Here is a 16,508-nt window from a genome sequence, read left to right on the forward strand (position 1 = left end):
CTTTTTGAGAGAAGTTTCATAGTCCCAGCACCTCCACTGTTCTTGGTTCACCACTGTAACTTAGTCCTCATCTGCACAAAGTCATACAATGGACTCTTAGAGCCTCCCTGCAAGGACTACAAGCACAGGTTGCCTGTCCTTAGCATCCCTCCATAACCCTCCCAACCCTGAACCTTCTTATGTCTTCAATTCTTGTTGGCTGGAGAAAACTACCAAGTTCTGACACCTTGGAATGGAGCCTGGCTCTCCTGGACTACAGCTGCATCAACCTCTGTGCACTGATCCCACCCACTCCCCCACTCCCCGCCCACTCCCCTGGACTACAAGAGTAGTCCTGGCTTCTGTGCATTGATGCCCCCACAGGGAACATTCTCACAGGCATATGCTTTTGAGGAACACAGAATCTGTCAGCTTATGCTTTCTTCATTTAAAAGGAATTGGTCTTTGCAAGATGGTGCTCCCAGGGGTTGGGTTTTGCCCAGTGCAATGCAGGGGAACCGTGTCCCTTACATAATGCTGATTTCTAAAAAATTATAACTGTGTTCTCAGCACCATGAGCTCTTGTCCTGAGTTTTCTATTGTCAAACAAATTAATCCATTGTCTTGAAATTCAGCCTCACTCAGGACCAAATGAAGCCATATTCTTGGCCAAAATATCACATGAATGGCTCCGAGCCCAGCTCCTGGTAAGAGCCGTGCTCTCTGGAACCCTGGGCTAGGTCTCCACTGTTTACATTTTTCTCAGTATTCTTGTCTTCCAAGGTTCCACTAGAATTGTCCACTAAGCTCTATTTACGGAATTAAAGAGCTTTTCTAACACAAAGTTCCAAAGTCTTCCATATTCCAGCAACGAACAGTTCCAGCAGCTCATGACCCGCACGGTCTGGTTTATCACAACAGTGTTCTCATTCCTTGGTGCCATTTTCTGTGGCTGTGATAAAACACCCTGACAAAAGAAACCTAAGGGAGAAAAGGGAGACCAGGGATGTGGTTTAACTGGCAGAATGCTTGCCCGGTAGAGAGGGAGAGGAGAGGAGAGGGGAGAGGAGGGGAGGGGAGGGGAGGGGAGGAGGGGAGAGGAGGGGAGGGGAGAGAGGGGAGGGGAGGGGAGGGGAGGAGGGGAGGGGAGAGAGGGGAGGGGAGGGGAGGGGAGAGAGGGGAGGGGAGGGGAGGAGAGGAGAGGAGAGGAGAGGAGAGGAAAGGAGAGAGAGAGAGAGAGAGAGAGAGAGAGAGAGAGAGAGAGCGCCCTAGGTTAGCTACAGAGCATCACATAAAGTGTAAGTGGTAGCACATGACCCTAACTCCTGCATTGGAGAAGTGTGGACAGGAGGATCAGGAGTTCAAGGTCATCTTCAGCGACATAATGAGTTGAAGGTGAGCGTAAGATACAAGATTTCCTATACCCCCCCCCCAAAAAAAAGGGCAGGGGTTGGGGTAGGGTTTCTTTTGGCACATAGTTCCAAAGGGATACAGTTCATCATGGTGGGGCAGTTAAAGTACAGAAGCTTGAAGCAGCTAGTCACGCTGCATCCAAACTCAGGAAGGAGAGTGTGATGGACAATCAAGACAGTTCCCTACAGGCCTATCTCCAGGTGAATTTAGATTTCGTCAAACTGACAACTAACACCAACCACCACAAGGTGTTTGGGGACAACATGCTGGAATGGCTGGTGTCAAAGACCTAACCACGTGGCAGGACTTAGAACAGAATAAATGGGATAACTGAGTCACGAGCTACCAGGAATAAGCCGGAGCTTATGTCCTAGCCATTTTTTTTTTTTTTTTGGTTCTTTTTTTCGGAGCTGGGGACCGAACCCAGGGCCTTGCGCTTCCTAGGTAAGCGCTCTACCACTGAGCTAAATCCCCAGCCCCGCCATTTTTTAAAAATGTAAGTCTCACAGGTGTTATTTCGGGGAGCAAAGAGGCTGAGCGGAAAAGCCTGTGGTTATGCACGCCTTCACGTTAGGCAGGTAATTCAAAGTTAGCTAAAAATCCAGCCTTCGAGCCTGAGGAAAAAAGTCCCGGGTGGAGAACGGTTTCCAACCAAGGAGCGGGAGACGGCAGAGGCCTAGTGTGAGAGCACGGCCAAGGCTGCGGGTGCTGCATGGAGAGTCAGAAGTTACAACGAGAGGATTTTCCGTGTTAAAAACGGAGGGAAGCACAATGACTGGGCATGCGCACCTGCTCTCATCTTGTTCTGATTATCGGCATGCAAATAATTGTATGTTCAGCAGTGATTATCGTTTTCCAGAAAGATCAGGATAAAACACTTGGATGAGGAGAGGACTGAACAGTGCATTGCTAGGTTGGAGGCCACAGAGCAGAGGTTAGGATTCTTTAAATCAGAGTCAGGAACCTCCAGAAGGATTCAGCCTGGAACATGTAGGGACAGCGATAGCCAGATGAGGAAAGCCCATAAGGCCTCGGGGACTTAGAATGGCAGCCCACAGAGATGTATATTCTGGGTTATGAATCCAGATTCTGCTTGATGATGCTACCTTAGAGCAATGTCATATGATAGCTTATATGTTTCATTTTATAGTTTAAAAAATTTAAATATGTACATGTGTTGATACATCATAGGGTTGATACAGATTCAGGATTTCAAGGGGCTTCTGCCTTAAGTTCTGAAAAGGCTGATTCTGAGACTACACATTTATTGGAGATGGTGGCTTTCCTGGAGATGCCTTTGCAGACTGAAGTTGACGATGCTTCAACATATGTATCTATTAGACTACAACAAGGTTTTAGACATTATGGCATAGAGCTTGTTATAGATATTATCTTACAATCTTACAGGTCAAGCAGTTGTAGCTCTGTATAGGACTTTAAAGGAAATGCTCAAAGCAAAAAAGGGGAATATGGAATCTCCCAAAGATTTAATGCTTCATTGACTTTAAACTTTTTTAAATGTCAATGAAGCAGCGCCGCTGGTGAGAAAAGCACTGGCTTAGAAAAACGCTGCAGAATCAGATCAATATAAATCCATGATAACCTCAGAAGGGAAGGCAGGACATTATCAACATAAATCCATGATAACCTCAGAAGGGAAGGCAGGACATTATCAACATAAATCCATGATAACCTCAGAATGGAAGGCAGGACATTGTCGTGTGGGGGAAGAGAATATGCTTTCAATAAAAGAAAAACTTTGGATTCTTACTGTCTTAGTTAGGGCTTTACTGCTGTGAACACACACCATGACCAAAGCAAGTCTTATAAAGAACAACATTTAATTGGGGTTGGCTCACAGGCTCAGAGATTCAGTCCATTGGCATCATGGCAGGGAACATGGTGCTGGAGAAGGTGCTGAGAATTCTACATCTTGTTCTGAAGGCCACTAAGAGAAGACGCTGGATCACATTGGTCAGAGTTAAGCATATATATATATATATATATATATATATATATATATATATATATATATATGCCACTTCCTAATAGTGCCACTTCCCATGGGCCAAGCATATTAAAAATATCACACTTACAAAATTAGTAAAAATAAGATTTGACAGGGGACATCCTGAAGATCTTGGCTGCAGACAGGAAGGGAAAAAAAATCAAGAAAAAGAACGAAAGAGGTAAAAGAATATGCTGACCCCTCTACTTGGGAACAGCTCTGAGTTGCGCTGAGGCATGAAAATGTCTCCAGCCAGAACTTTAGCCATGAATAACCAATAAATCTTGTTGGCTACAGAATCCTCAAGACCATGCCATCCTTTCAAGTGGTATACATAGGAATTTATATTACAGTTTGGTTATACGATCCAAACTAACTTATGAAGAAGGAAGATGCCTTACCTGCTCAGAGAGCAGTTAGCTTTAACTAAATTATGCATATTCCATACTTAAGTTAAGGCAGAAATGAATAACACAACAAAAGGTTAAATGTTCACAGAGAAAAGGGACCAGACACCAAGAAAACAAACAAAATAGTCTAGGTGATCCTACCTCAGACTGCCTCAGTGCTGTTTCCTCAAGGAAACAAACAAACAAACAAACAAACCCAAAAAACAAAAATCCGGACCATTTGGGAATGGCTGACAAGACCATCCAGCACCACAGACTGTCCTGGGCAGGGTTTCAGTTAAGCCATCAACTCTCTCTGTGTGCAGAGACTGGACAGCAAGCGCTGTCCATCTTGAGATGGATCAACATATCAATATTTAGGGGCTGCCCCAAAGAAAAATGAGGCCCCAAATCAGCAGGAAGCAGTTTTTTTTTTTTTGGTTCTTTTTTTCGGAGCTGGGGACCGAACCCAGGGCCTTGCGCTTCCTAGGCAAGTGCTCTACCACTGAGCTAAATCCCCAACCCCAGTAGGAAGCAGTTTTAAGAGAGAGACACCTCCATTCCCAATACAGGAGGTTTAGACGTGGGAATATCTCTCTCTTTTTCTTTCCTCTATCCTTCTTTCTCTCCTATCTAGTGTTGGGGAAAGGGTTTAAAAAGAAAAAAGAGGAGAGGGATATAGGAGCAATACAGGAATAATAGAAATAAAGAGTGGATTACTGAATCTAATCTTCAACTATAGCCAAAAATTTTATATTGGTATAGATCTTAGTATATAAGATAAGGTTATATTTGGTTATAACATACTATGTACCAACTGTTCTAAGGTATTCTATCTATGTAATCTTTTTTAAAAGATTTTTTATTATGTACAAAGTGTTCTGCCTGAATATATGCCTGCACAGGAGAGGGTGCCAGATCCCATTACAGATGGTTGTGATTCACCAGGTGGGTGCTGGGAACTGAGTTCAGGACCTCTGAAGTGCAGTCAATGGTCTTAACTACTGAGCCATCTCTCCAGCACCCCCTGCCTGTCTCCTGCCATGTAACTTTTGAAAATGCAATGTTAAGTTCCAGTCCTTTTTAAAAGCTGCTATTGAAAGAGGTGGGAATAGGTGGGTGGGTGAGGGGGGTAGGGGCTAGAAGCGAGAAATAATGGTACTTGTTTTAAGTGTTTTTCAGTATGCATGGATGAATAAATAAATACAGGCCTTTGATCTCAGTGTGTAGGAAATGAGGGCATGGAGATAGAGAGAAACCTTATGTCAGCAAATAATAGCTGTTTTAAATGTTTTGAGTCATTTTAATTATCAAAGTGCAGGTGGTTCTGAGTTTGGTGGTATCGATGGTGTCACTGATCCTCTGTGAGAGAGGGTGAAGTCGAGCAGGAAGGAAAGAGAGGCTGCCGAAGTCGGTCAGCCTAGGTTCTTATTATTTCAGGTCGCCAGACAGAGTGTGCTGTCTGCGGAGGGAGAGAGAGGCTCTGCATCCCTGTTAACAGGAGAGGAGGAAAGGCTTTGGCCCCCTTTCACAGGGACATGGATCAGACATGAGAGAGGAAGACCGCCTGAATCTTGGCTGCAGACAGGAAGGAAAAGAAAAATCAAGAAGACCAAACAGGACAGGTGACGTGAATTGCTGATCCCTCTACCTGGGAACAGCCCTGAGACAGCTGAGACATGGAAATGTCTCTAGCCAAAACTTCAGCTGTACATAGCCAAAAAATCTTGTTACAGGATCCTCAAAATTCATCATGCCCTCCTTCATATGGCATGAATGAAGATTACAATGGGTTATTGATCAAACTAACTCATAAAAACGACAGTTGTCTTTCACCTGCTCAAGCAAGGAACAAAAATTCATCTTTACTGACCTATGTACCTGGCATGATCCATATAAGTATCTTCGTAGAACTAACTTCTGGTTGTAAGATTCATACATGACAGAGTGAGTCACCAAGAGTGAAGCTCTGACAAGATTAGCCCTCGGAGACGCTGAGATGATCTGCTTCTGTTCCAGCTCTCTGCCTGACACTGCCTTACCTGATGCTGTTTCCAGAGATTTGCTTCCAGAACAGCTTCAGGAATGGCTGCTAATCCCTGATGACCTTGGTTCATGCGGCCTTTTAAATGGTTCCAGTCAGGGCTTCAGTTAAGCTCTGAACTCTCTCAGTGCACAGAGACTGGACGAGAAACGCATACCTAGCTTTCCTAAGTCTGACTAGTTTTTCTAGTTTTCTTGTCACTCCCTAAAAAAATAATTCTTCACCCAAATTCAGCAGGAAGCACTCATAGAAAATCATCATCGCAATCCCTTAAGTTGGGGTGTCTGGTTTTTGTTATTTTATAAATTATTTTATAAAATATGTTGTAATTTAAGGGAAAATTTGGAAATGATTGTAATTTTGGACAGGGAGGAAACTCAAGGATTTCTATTTTTTCCTTTCTTCTCCTCTATCCTTCTTTCTTAGGTAAAGGAATGGGGGTTGAAAGGAAAACAGTAATATTATAAAAATTAGATAAATGGGAATAGATTAAATTACTCTTAAACAAAGCATTTTATAGCCAAAATCTTACATTGGTAGAAATATTTATATTTTGATGCAGAATTTAAATTATCTTTTCTTACGGTGGTACAAAATTTTAGATATCGATACAGGTTTATGATTTTCATTGGTACAAATCTTTGTGTATTGATACAAAATTTAAAATTAATTTTTTTGCTCTTAGATAGGCATTTTGCCTATGCAACTCATTTAAAAATGCAAAGTTTAGACTCAGTCCTTTTAACGGCTGCTATTACAAACTGTTTAGGATGATTAAGTAATGAAAGTTATTGCTCAGAGAGTCAAACTCATGGTCTTGTTAGATTCTAATTTAATTACAATAAAATGTTTTTGAGGTTATTCAAATAGTGAATAGCTAAAAGTAATCAATGTTTAACAATTCAGTCATGCTATATATAGTCTTCAAAAGTGTCAGAGATCCAAATAATATGGCATTTAAAATCATTCATTATTAATAGATTTTTTTTTGGTTCTTTTTTTCGGAGCTGGGGACCGAACCCAGGGCCTTGTGCTTCCTAGGTAAGCGCTCTACCACTGAGCTAAATCCCCAGCCCCTTATTAATAGATTTTGACTACAAGGGACATCTGCTCCTGAAAGCACTTTCATTCCACTTCAACAAGAGTTGAGCATCAATACTTCCTCATGGAGTTGCTTCAACTGTAGCAAACTAGCCACAGGGCAAGAAATGCCCCAATATCATCTGCAGACAGAATGCTTTCAAAAAAGGACAAATGGACCCAGAATAGCTCTGCCAAGACAGGGTAAGCTATCCTTCATAATTCTTGCTTCACTTAAGATCTGTCAGATGTTCTGGGCCAGAAGCTGAAGACAGATGTTCCAACTTTATAAGGAATATTGGGGACTGTCCAGTCAGTCGTCTGTCTCTGTCTGTGCTTGTGGAGACCATAAGAGGGCAGAAGATACTCTAGAGCTGAAGGTACAGGAGGTTGTGAGCCACTAAATGAGAGCAGGTTAGGGGACAGACTCCAGTCCTCTGCACCATCAGCTCTCTTACCCACTGAGCCACTATCCCCACATGACTCATTCTAAATATACTGTGCTGCCAGGCCACCACCAGGATCACTGTCACTTGTTTCCTTAAAAAAAATATATATATATAAATTGAAATCCCACAAGGAGAGAGTTGGACCCTCAGAAGTGCAGACACTCCTGAGAGCTTGGGGGAGACCTCCACTTCTGCTCACATTCCTGGCCCAAGAGGAACCTGCCAAGTGCCCTCTGGGTACAGAAATCTAGGAGCAGTCAGGGGCAGGACCCTTCAGGTTTCTGCCTGCACCCAGAGCTGAAAGCCAGCTGCCAGGAGTGCTGACACACCTGAGAGTAGAGGTAAGACCAACTCTTTTGCTGCGAGTGACCGTCCTAGAGGTCTCAGACACACAAACCCAGGAGCAGTCTGGGACAGGACCTTTCAGGTTTCTGCCTGCACTTGCAGCTGAACCAGTCCCACAGCTCTCTGTACCCAGATCTGGCTGAAAGAAAACTGGTCTACAGGAGTGCTGACACACAGGCTTACAGGTGGGTCAAGTCACTGTCAGAGACAGCAAGTCAAACTAACACCAGAGACAAGCTGATGGCAAGAGGCAAGTGCAGGAACCTAAGCAATGGAAACAAAGACTACTTGGCATCATCAGAGCCCAGTTCTCCCACCAAAGCAAATACTGGATATCCAAACACACGGAAAAAGCAAGATTTGGATTTAAAATCACATCTCATGAGGATGATAAAAGACTTTAAGAAGGACATAAATAACTCCCTTAAAGAAATACAGGACAACACAGGCAAACAAGTAGAAGCCCTTAAACAGGAAACACAAAAATCCCTTAAAGAATTACAGGATAACACAACCAAATAGGTGAAGGAATTGAATAAAACCATCCAGGATTTAAAAATGGAAATGGAGACAATAAAGGAATCATAAAGTGAGACAACCCTGGAGATAGAAACCTAAGGAAGAGATCAGGAGTCATAGATGCGAGCATCACCAACAGAATACAAGAGATAGAAGAGAAAATCTCAGGGGCAGAAGATGCCACAGAAAACATTGACACAACCATCAAAGAAAATGTAAAACACAAAAAGCTCCTAACCTAAAAATCCATGAAATCCAGGACACAATGAGATGATCAAACCTAAGGATAATAGGTACAGAAGACAGCGAAGACTCCCAACTTAAAGGGCCAGTAAATATCTTCAACAAAATTGTAGAAGAAAACTCCCTAACCTAAAGAAATAGGTGCCTATAATCATACAAGAAGTCTACAGAACTTCAAATATATTGGAACAGAAAAGAAATTCCTCCCATCACATAATAGTCAAAACACCAAATGCACAAAACAAAGAATATTAAAAGCAGTTAGGGAAAAAGGTCACATAACATATAAAGGCAGAGCTATCAGAATTACACCAGACTTCTCACCAAACACTTTGAAAGCCAGAAGATCCTGGGCAGATGTCATACAGACCCTAAGAGAACACAAATGCCAGGCAGGGCTACAATATCCAGCAAAACTCTCAATTAACATAGATGGAGAAACCAAGATATTCCATGACAAAACCTAATTTACACAATATCTTTCTACAAATCCAGCCATTAAAAGGATAATAGATGGAGAAGAGAGGTGGAGTTTTTCTCCAACATAAGGAGAAAAACTACACCCTAGAAAAAGCAAGAAAGTAATCTCCTTGCAACAAACCCAAAAGAAGAGAGCCACACAAACATAATTACACCTCTAACGACAAAAATATTAGGAAACAACAATCACTATTTTTTAATACCTCTTATTAATGGACTCAATACCCCCAATAAAAAGACATAGACTAACAGGCTGGATACATAAAGAGGACCCAGCATTTTGCTGCATATAGGAAACACACCTCAGTGACAAAGACAGACAATACCTCAGAGTAAAAGGCTGAAAAGCAAATTTCCAAGCAACTGGTCTCAAGAAACAAGCTGGAATAGTCATTCTAATATAGAATAAGATTGACTTTCAACCAAAAGTTATCCAAAAAGATAGAGAAGGACACCTCATATTCAAAGGAAAAAAATCCACCAAGATGAACTCTCAATTCTGAATATCTATGCTCCAAATGCAAGGGCATGTACATTCATAAAAGAAACCTTACTAAAGCTCAAAGCACACTTTACACCTCACACAATTATAGTGGGAGACTTCAACACCCCACCACTCTCAACAATAGATAGATCATGGAAACAGACACTAAACAGAGACATAGAGAAACTAAAGAAGTTATGAACCAAATGGATTTAACAGATAGTTATAGAACATTTCATCCTAAAACAAAAGAATGTACCTCATGGTACCTTCTCCAAAACTGCCATATACTCAGTCACAAAACAGGTCTCAAAAGATACAAGAAGATTGAAATAATCCCATGAATCCTATCAGATCACCATGGACTAAGGCTGGTCTTCAATAAAACAAAAACAACAGAAATCCCACATACACATGGAAGTTGAACAGTGCTCTACTCAATGATAACTTAGTAGAGGAAGAAATACAGAAAGAAATTAAAGACTTTTTAGAATTTAAAGAAAATGAAGGTACAACTTATCCAAACTTCTGGGACAGGATGAAAGCAGGGCTAATAGGAAACCTCATAGCTCTGAGTGCCTCCAAAAAGAAACTGGAGAGAAACATTAGCAGCTTGACAGCACATCTAAAATCTCTAGAACAAAAAGAAGCAAATACACCCAAGAGTAGATGGTAGGAAATAATCAAACTCATGGCTGAAATCAACCAAGTAGAAACAAAAAGAACTATACAAAGAATCCACAAAACCAGGAGCTGGTTCTTTGAGAAAATCAACAAGATAGATAAACCCTTAGCCAGACTAAGCAGAGGACACAGAGAGTGTGTCCAAATTAACAAAAGCAGAAATGAAAAGGGAGACATAACAACAGAATCTGAAGAAATTATAAATATCATACTACAAAAAAGATCCTACTACAAAAGCCTATATTCAACAAAACTGGAAAATCTGGATAAAATGGACAACTTTCTAGACAGATACCAGGTACTAAAGTTAAATCAGGATCAGATAAACCATCTAAACAGTTCGATAACTCCTACAGAAATAGAAGCAGTTATTAAAAGTTTCCCAACAAAGAAAAGCCCAGAACCAGATGGGTTTAGTGCAGAATTCTACCAGACTTTCATAGAAGACCTAATACCAATATTGTCCAAACTAGTCCACAAAATAGAAACAGAAGGAGCACTACCAATTCCTTCTATGAAGTCATGATTACGCTTATACCTAAACCACACAACAAAGAAAGAGAACTTCAGACCAATTTCCCTTATGAATATCAACGCAAAAATACTCAATAAAATTCTCGCAAACCAAATACAAGAACACATCAAAACGATCATCCATCATGATCAAGTAGGCTTCACCCTAGGGATGTAGGGATGGTACTATATACAAAAATACATCAACATAATCCACTATGTAAACAAACAAAAAAAACCCCACATGATCATTTCATCATTGCTGAGAAAGCATTTGACAAAATTCAACAGCCCTTCATGTTAAAAGCCTTGGAAAGATCAGGAATTGAAGGCCCATACCTAAACAGAGTAAAAGCAGTAGACAGCAAACCAGTAGCCAACATCAAACTAAATGGAGAGAAACTTGAAGCAATTCCACTAAAATCAGGGGCTAGACAGGACAGCCCATTCTCTCCCTACTTATTCAATATGGTATTTGAAGTCCTAGACAGAGTAATCAGACAACAAAAGGTCAAAGGGATACAAATTGGAAAGGAAGGAGTCAAAATATCACTATTTGCAGATGATGTGATAGAATACTTAAGTGAGCCCAAAAGTTCCACCAGAGAACTGTTAAGCCTGATAAACAACTTCAGCAAAGTGGCTGGGTATAAAATTAACTCAAACAAATCAAGTAGCCTTCCTCTCCTCAAAAGATAAACAGGCTGAGAAAGAAATTAGGAAAATGACACCCTTCACAATAGTCACAAATAACATAAAATACCTCGGTGTGACTCTAACCAAGCAAGTGAAAGAACTGTATGACAAGAACTTCAAGTCTCTGAAGAAAGAAATTGAAGAAGACCTCAGAAGATGGAAAGATCTCCTATGCTCATGGATTGGCAGGATTAGTATAGTAAAAATGGCCATTTTGCCAAAAGCAATCTACAGATTCAATGCAATCCCCCACCAAAATTTCAACTCAATTCTTCATAGAGTTAGAAAGAGCAATTTGCAAATTGATCTAGAATAACAAAAAACCCAGGAGAGCAAAAACTATCCTCAACAATAAAAGAACTTCTGGGGCAAATCACCATTCCTGACCTCAAGCTGTATTACAGAGCAATAGTGATAAAAACTGTATGGTATTGGTACAGAGACAGGCACGTAGGTCAATGGAATAGAATTGAAGACCCAGAAATGAACCCACACACTTATAGTCACTTGACCTTTGACAAAGGAGCTAAAACCATCCAGGGGGGAAAATACCATTTTCAACAAATGGTGCTGGCTCAACTGGAGGTCAGCATGTAGAAGAATGCAAATTGATCTGTTCTTATCGCCCTGTACAAAGCTTAAGTCCAAGTTGATCAAGAACCTCCACATAAAACCAGATACACTCAAACTAATAGAAGTGGGGAAGAACCTTAAACACATGGGAACTGGGGAAAATTCCCTGAACAGAACACCAGTGGCTTTTGCTCTAAGATCAAGAATCGACCAATGGGACCTCATAAAACTGCAAAGCTTCTGTAAGGCAAAGGACACTGTCATTAGGACAAAACAGCAACCAACAGATTGGGAAAAGATCAATCCTACATCTGATAGAGGGCTAATATCTAATAGATAACTAAGAACTCAAGGAGTTAGACTCCAGAGAGTTGAATAACTCTATTAAAAATGGGGTACTGAGCTAAACAAATAATTCTCAGCTGAGGAATATCAAATTGCTGAGAAGTACCTAAAGAAATGTTCAACATCCTTAGTCATCAGGGAAATGTAAATCAAAACAACCCTGAGATTCCCCCTCACACCAGTCAGAATGGCTAAGGTCAAAAACATAGGGGACAACAGATGCTGGCGAGGATGTAGAGAAATAGGAACACTCCTCCATTGTTGGTGAGATTGCAAGCTGGCACAACCACTCTGGAAATCAGTCTGGAGGTTCCTCAGAAAATTAGATATAGTACTACCTGAGGACCCAGATATTAACACTCCTGGGCATATACCTGAAAGATGCTCCAACATATAACAAAGACACAGACTCCTCTAGATTCATAGCAGCCTTATTTTTAATAGCCAGAAGCAAGAAAGAACCCAGATGCCTTTCAACAGAGGAATGGATAGAGAAAATATGGTTCATCTACCCAAACTCAGCTATCAAAAACGATGACTTCATGAAGTTCATAGGCAAATGGATGGAACTAGAAAATATTATCCTGAGTGAGGTAACCCAATCACACAAGAACACACATGGTATGCACTCACTGATAAGTGAATTATTAGCCCCAAAGCTCGAATTACCCAAGATACAATCCACAGACCATATGAAGCTCAAGAAGAAGGACAACCAAAGTGCAGATGCTTCAGTCCTTCTTAAAAGGGGGATCAAAAATATTCATAGCAAGAAATACAAAGACAAAGTTTGGAGCAGAGACTGGAGGAATGGCCATTCAGAGCCTGCCCCACCTGGGGATCCAGCCCATATCTATATTCAGCCACCAACACTAGACAATATGGGTGAAGCCAAGAAGTGCATGCTGACAGAGCCTGATATAGCTGTCTTCTGAGAGGTTCAGCCAGAGCATGACAAATACAGAGGCAAATGCTAGCAGCAAACCATTGAACTGAGAATGGGGTCTCCATTGGAGGAGTTAAGAGAAAGGATCGAAAGAGCTGAAGGGACTTGCAACCTCATAAGAACAACAATACCAACCAACCAGAGCTCCCAGGGACTAAACCACTACCCAAAGAGTACACAGGGACAGACCCATGTCTCCAGCTGAATATGCAGCAGAAGATGGCCTTGTTGGGCACCAATGGGAGGAGAAACCCTTGGTTCTGTAAACGCTGGATCCCCCCCAGTGAAGGGGAATGTCAGAGCGGGGAGGTGGGAAGTAGGGGTGGTTGGGGAGGAGGAACACCCTCATAGAAGAAGGGCGTGGTGGAATGGGATAGGGGGCTTATGGATAGGAAACTGGGAAAGGTAATAACACTTGAAATGTAAATAAAGAATATCTAATAATAAAAGATAAATAAAAATTAAATACTTTAAAAAAGATTAGACAAGATGGATGAAGCAAAGAAGTGCAGACTGACAGGAGCCGGATGTAGATCGCTCCTGAGAGACACAGCCAGAATACAGCAAATACAGAGGCGAATGCCAGCAGCAAACCACTAACTGAGAATAGGACCCCCGTTGAAGGAATCAGAGAAAGGACTGGAAGAGCTTGAAGGGGCTCGAGACCCCTTATGAACAACAATGCCAAGCAACCAGAGCTTCCAGGGACTAAGCCACTACCTAAAGACTATATACATGGACTGACCCTGGACTCTGACCTCATAGGTAGCAATGAATATCCTAGTAAGAGCACCAGTGGAAGGGGAAGCCCTGGGTCCTGCTAAGACTGAACCCCCAGTGAACTAGACTGTGGGGGGGAGGGCGGCAATGGGGGGAGGTTTGGGAGGGGAACACCCATAAGGAAGGGGAGGGGGGAGGGGGATGTTTGCCCGGAAACCGGGAAAGGGAATAACACTCGAAATGTATATAAGAAATACTCAAGTTAATTAAAAAAATATTTATTTATTATACATAAGTGCACTGTAGCTGTCTTCAGACACACCAGAAGTGGGCATCAGATCCCGTTACAGATGGTTGTGAGCCACTATGTGGTTGCTGGGATTTGAACTTAGGACCTTTGGAAGAACAGTCAGTGCTCTTGACCACTAAGCCATCTGTCCAGCCCTAAATCCTTGTTCTTTAAGTTGCATTTATTTATATGTAAGTATGTATGTGTGTGCTCCTGAGTAAGACCACTCACTTTGCAGGCACTTTGGAAGGCAAAGAACAATTTGCCTTTCATCATGTAGTTCTGGGGAACCAAACCCTTGCTGTCAGGCTCGGCAGTAGGATGCTTTATTTGCTGAGCCATCTGACTCAGGCCCTTACCACAGTTCCAGCTGCTAATCATTTTCCTTCCGGCTGTTGGGGCTGTGATAGGGATGAAATGCATACTTTTCTTTATTAAGATGCTTAAGATGTCTTTTGATTTTACTTTAAGATATTTTCTGTATTTCCGAACATGGAAAAAGGGTCGAAACTATGTGTATAAAGAAAATAGATTATCCAATTGAATAACAAATTGAGAAGGCTCAATGCTAAGCAAATGAATCAACTTTGTATGGCCACTCTCTCCTCTCAACTACATCTCAATTTCAGTGCCCTTAATAAGATTAACGTGAAATTCTTAAAACCTAGTTTATGAAATGGTTCTGCTATCCAAAGAGTACTGGAAACGTTACATTTTTAATGTTTTCCAATCTTTCCAATACCACCTACATTATCTAAATGGCTATGAGATCTAGTCATAGGCTAGAAACAGGCAGAGCATAGTCCAAAAATTAAAGAATATTTTAAAGGTAGTTGCATCTGCCCTAGGATGGTCTAGGACAGAATAGGGTCTCAACAGTAAAAGAAGATGTAGCATACTTGGAATTACTGAGTAGAGTTCTCAGAGTCAGTAAAGGGTTAAACCATGAGGCACCAATACAGACAAGAACAGGCAGCAAGGTCATCAGCAAGAAGGCAGGTGTAAAGATGGTTGAGGGAACGGCCAACCAATGACTTGCCTAACTTGAGACCCATCCCATGGGAGAAAGTCAACCCCTGACACTATTGATGATGCTCTGCTATGCTTGTAGACAGGAGCCTAGCATGACTGTCTCCTGAGAAGCTTCACCCAGCAGCAGATGGAAACAGATGGAGACCCACAGCCAAACATCAGATGGAGCTCGGGAGTCTTGTGGAAGAGCTGGGGATAGAAGTGAGACAGCTGGAGGGGTCAAGGATCATCTCATGAAGATCTAGAGTCTAACATAGGCCCATGGGAGCTTACAGAGAATGAACCACCAACCAAAGAGCATGCAGGGGTTGGACCTAGGTCCCCTACATATTTAGCAGATGTGCAGTTTGATCTTCATGTGGGTCCCCTAAGAATTGGAGTGGGGGCTGTCTCTGACTCTGTGGCCTGCCACTGGATCCCATTTCCCTACCTGGACTGCTTGGTTGGGCCTCAGTGGGAGAGGATGTGCTTAGTCCTATTGAAACAAGATGTCCTAGGGCCTGGGACCTTGAATATAGTTTCTACTGATGAATGAATGAAGTGTGAAAACGAAATGGTAGTACTTAGAATAAGTTTCTTTTGCTTGTTCCCAACACCCCACCTATAAAATTATTTTCATTGCTATTTCATAAGCGTAATTTTGCTACTGTTGTAAAGTGTAATATAAGCATCTGTTTTCTGATAGTCTTAGGCAACCCTTGGAAAAAGGCTGGTCAATCCTAAAGGGGTCTTGACCCACAGGTTGAGAAACATTGGGTTAAAGGCTGCATTGTCCATCCCCTGGGAATTGGAGTTCTGACTGATATTTTCAGCGCAATAACAATAAGGCTATAGATGACAGCATTTGTCAAACTCCCACCTTAAATCCATGTAAAATTAATAAAAGTCAGCAGCGGCAAGGTGACTTAGCAGGTAAAGGCTCTTGGCATGTATGGAAGCAAGCCTCAAGATAAATTCAGTTCCTGTAACCCATGTAAAGGTGGGCAAGAACTGTTTCCATAAAGTCACCTTGTAACTTTGACATGTGCCTTGTGGCTCCTGTTACAGCTACACACACACACACACACACACACACACACACACACACACACACACACACACACACAAAATAAAAACAGCGGAAGCCAAACTCTTGTGAAGATCTCTTAAATAGCAGCATAAACTGACGTGGAATATCTACATGAGTACACTTGGGTTTGACAGCCTTTACACCCCAATCCTGGTCAGGAACATTTTAAAAAATCATCTAATCATCCAGAAAGCCTGCTATCATGATA

At 41.7% G+C, this 16,508-nt stretch overlaps 1 long non-coding RNA gene across 1 annotated transcript; it reads left to right on the forward strand.

The window, feature by feature from the left end:
• The first annotated feature begins 1,199 nt into the window (after positions 1–1,199).
• LOC134480885 (uncharacterized) lies at positions 1,200–15,926 on the forward strand. The gene is made up of 3 exons (XR_010055834.1): positions 1,200–1,374; positions 5,230–5,414; positions 15,311–15,926. It is a non-coding gene; the product is annotated as an uncharacterized LOC134480885 (long non-coding RNA).
• The last annotated feature ends 582 nt before the right edge of the window (positions 15,927–16,508 follow it).

Source organism: Rattus norvegicus, chromosome 10 (assembly GCF_036323735.1).
Source record: "Rattus norvegicus strain BN/NHsdMcwi chromosome 10, GRCr8, whole genome shotgun sequence".
Taxonomy (NCBI): Eukaryota; Metazoa; Chordata; class Mammalia; order Rodentia; family Muridae; genus Rattus; species Rattus norvegicus.